The sequence below is a fragment of the Haematobia irritans genome, chromosome 2 (genome assembly GCF_050003625.1).
Source record: "Haematobia irritans isolate KBUSLIRL chromosome 2, ASM5000362v1, whole genome shotgun sequence".
Taxonomy (NCBI): Eukaryota; Metazoa; Arthropoda; class Insecta; order Diptera; family Muscidae; genus Haematobia; species Haematobia irritans.
In genome coordinates this window covers 124,654,591-124,658,711 of record NC_134398.1, presented here as the reverse complement: position 1 = coordinate 124,658,711, position 4,121 = coordinate 124,654,591, and the positions used below count along the sequence as shown (strand labels likewise).

General features: G+C 29.9%; 1 long non-coding RNA gene across 1 annotated transcript; it reads left to right on the top strand.

Moving 5' to 3' along the window:
• The first annotated feature begins 2,557 nt into the window (after positions 1–2,557).
• On the top strand, positions 2,558–3,038 carry LOC142223958 (uncharacterized). Its single transcript, XR_012718980.1, has 2 exons — positions 2,558–2,657; positions 2,732–3,038. It is a non-coding gene; the product is annotated as an uncharacterized LOC142223958 (long non-coding RNA).
• Positions 3,039–4,121: the final 1,083 nt, after the last annotated feature.

The following is a 4,121-nucleotide window of genomic DNA, read 5'->3' as shown; positions in this document are numbered from 1 at the left end:
ATATCCATTGTGATGCCTGCAATTGTACCAAATTTGTGTTCTAGAGTTTGTGTATTTGCAAGAAAGTTATCCATTGTAAGCTAAATTAACCCTAGACAGCTTATCTATGTCTGAGAGACGTATGCGTTTTTTAGTTTTTCGCTCTCCCTCGTGAATATGAGTACCGAAAATGTGATTTTTTTGTTACACAATAAATAAACGTTTAGCAAAAAACGTGTTTAACCCTTGTGCCCTCTTTGGATAAGTGCGTGTTAATCGTGTTTTTAAATATAACGGATTATCGAAATATTTTATTTTTGTTATTATCTTCTAAAAGCATACATTTCGTCCCTGTAATGAATAAATAAAAGTTTCAGATAAATATCCAATAACTAAAGGAATAAAAATTGTGTTTTAAAATCAAAGTTGGGTCAAGTTGACCCAAGAAGTGCACAAGGGTTAAATGATAAGGATTTGTATACAGAGTCGGTGTAATTATAATAATTAAAAAAAATCCACGAATTTTGTCCACATGATGACAAAATATGATACTTCCCACAGACTTAACTTATCCATGACTTTCAGTAGGTTAATTTTTCTAGGGTTAAAGACACTTCGAACAGTTGTGATATTAATTGTACAATCAATCGCTCAATCTAATTTGTCCTTAAGAGGCCAGTTAGATGGACAGATATTTTATGAGCTCTATAGCTGTCGTTTTCCTTACGTAATTAAACTGTTAATTGTTCTGTCGCCAATAAATAATTATAAATTACTTAAAAGCTGAAAAGATTTTCAAATTTTCCCAAAAAATATAATCTTTCACCCAAACAAATTCTATACTACGACTTTATAATAATTTAGCAAAAATTATGCCCAGCAGATATGAATAAAATTAGAGAATGAAGAGCCTACACAGAAAAAAAGTGTCTTGTAAATTTAAGGACCATTTTGACTTCCACATAGTTCAACAAATTTACTGTAATATAGTTCATTTTTCGTAACCACAACGAAAATTAACTTAGCTAAAGCAAAACTTATAAAAATTCAGTAAATGTTTTTTAGTTCACTAACTACGAAATGGGAAGGATTTTTCCTTAAATAAATTTCCAACACAGTAGTTAATGCATCGTTGATTCTATTATAAAAATACATGGGCAATATAAAAATCTTACTACGAAATGTGGACAATTTACTAAGACAAAATTTTGTATGGAAAAAAAAATTTTGTAGTAAAAATTAACTTAACGACATTACCGATTCGTACGATGACTACCTACAGATTATTTCCCTTTTTATTATATGTTGGAGTGTTTTTACTCACATTGAAAATTTTAGTTAAAATAGAATAAAAATTAGTTAATATAATCCTTGACAGGTGTATTTAATTTTTATAGATTCCTCATAGATTTGGTATATATTTTACCTTAACTTATAGATAGAATTCCTACTAATCAATAAACGTGCTACTGGAAAATGTGAGTGCATCATGCGAGGGAGTTTTTAGAGACATTTTGTGTATATCTCGTATGATTGTTTGTGTTTGTTATTGCGTCATTTATGCTGTTGTTGGTTGTTTTGATTCTAGAGACAATGGAATGTTCCTTGTGTGTTGTTGGTATCTTTTGTGGTGAGAGTTGTTTTTTTGCAATAGCAAGATCAGAAAGGGAACGTGTGTGTGTGTGGAGTTGTTTTTCTTTACGGCAGGTATGTATCCCTTATGACTATTTGTGTCTTTCAGTTTTATTGTTGCATTCAGTTATGTTGATGCATTTATGAAGTGCACACGTGGATTTAATTTTGCAAAATTGTACGTGCAGTATTGGTGTTTATTAATGAAAATACATTTATTTCGAAACATTTTAGAAACTGAGAAGTGTATGATGTGATGTTAGAGGAATCAAAAACGCTTTTTATTGATAAAAAACAAATAACAGATTAAGGAATGTATATTTCTGTTAATATGTTAGTTTAAAATTAGTGCGGATTTTAAATTGATTTACATAAAAAATATACAACATGAGTGGTAATAGGATGATTTATATTTATTCTACATCTGGATCACAGGTTGAGAAGCAACCATTTTTTTGAATCTATATTTTTTATGTTACAGCAATTCCTACAGGTGAGTACTAAGTTCGAGTTTAGCCGCTAAAATTAAAAATAAATCACTAAGCAAAGTATAAAATTATACGTCTTCGATACAAATTTAAATATAACTTGATGGAGAATAGCCCAAATCAAGTTTTTTATAAAGATTATTTTTTATAATGGATTATTAAAGAAAACTTATCATGGAAATTGCAATTTTAGCCGCTAAACTCGAACTTAATATCCACCTTAAATACTAAATGCTATACTGACAAGTGGAAATTATGTCTAATTTTATAATATTTTTTATTGCAATTATATTCTGAGAATAATTTCAATAACGTCCCATTTGTCCATGGATATGATTCCAATAATGTACCTACTGGATGGATTTTTCAATGTGGCAAGTTTTTCTGTAAACGGTATTTTGTCCGTTTTTAATAAAACCAAAATTTCAATTTATTAAAAATTATTTTTTTCACTTGCAGGTAGACAGGTCTCGTAATGGTAATTTTTTGAATATTCTTACTGTTTAATACTAATTAAGCTAATATCCTTATTGGCTCTAGGAAATACTCTTGAAAACCGTAAGTTAAAGATCAATATGAACGATAGAATTAATTAATTAATAATATTTTTCTTATATTTTGTATAACTTCAGATGCCTCTAAGCCAAATCCGCCCAACAAAAGTTAGCCAAAATCGATGAAATTGGACAATTCAATTGAATATAGCAACTTATGCCACATATATCTTTCATATGGATAGAAAACATGGACATTTAAATTAATTAGTTTAGTCCTAATAACATAGAATATTACTCTTTTGAAGAAGCAATTACTAACTACCGACAAGTAAATGCGTCGAACGTACTAATAAAAATATTTCCTTTATTGTATATCATAAGCCATAGTTTTGTGTAATATAATAATAATTCTTTGAAATAAAGTACTGGTGGTTATAGAAAATTGACTTGTTTTGTACGAAAAATTTCTTAGTTGTATACAGGCTTTTTGTACTTTTGATTCCTCAATTTCTCTACTTTTTTGAAAATTATACCGACAAACAGTTTATTTCAAACCAATTTCTTAATACATGTTTCCCAAAAAATTTTTAATTTTTCCGGATAGCAGGAATATTTTGAATGAGTTTAACTATATTCTTCCCACAGCATAGTAATAATGAACTAAAATACGATGTAATACATGAACTAATTTATAAGAAAATCATGAACTCATCTAGATGAAAAAAATCTTTGGCGCCAAATCATGGTCATTCTTACTATGGGTTAGTTCATTTTTCATAAAAAATAGTAAACTTTTTTTTCGGTGTATAAAAATGGGTAAGCTTCACTAACTCCTTTTAATCGGTGGGAAAAGCATTGAAAATATTATGGAATGACCCAAACAAGCAAAGAACTTGGGAACTACTAAAAGAGGGTAGGATGGCGGGGGAATCAGAGTTGAGGGTATACACAGAAAAAATATCACCAAAACTTTTCCAATTAAAAAGTTGATTGAAATTGAACATTTTTTCAATTAATAAATTAATTGATACAATTAACTTTTTAATAAAACTCGGAATACTAAGTCAATTAAACAAAAAAATTATGTATTTTTTTTAAATTTTAACTAAAAACTTATTTATATCTTAACAGGTTGGCTTATAAGTCCCCGGTCTAACAAAGAAAAACACATTTTTTTTGTCAAAATTCGTTTTTATTATTCAACGTAGTTCCCTTCAAGATCGATACAACGATTATGACGACGTTCCAGTTTTTTGATACCATTTTGGTAGTACTCCTTCGGTTTTGCCTCAAAATTGGCCTCAGCTTCGGCGATCACCTCTTCATTGCAGCCAAATTTTTTCCCTGTGAACATCCTTTTGAGGTCTGAGAACAAGAAAAAGTCGCTGGAGGCCAGGTCTGGAGAATGCGGTGTGTGGGGAAGCAATTCGAAGCCCAATTCACCAACACCAACAGAATCATCAACACGTTGTTGTTTTGGTCAAATGTGAGCTCGCGCGACACCCATTTTGCACAGAGCTTCCGC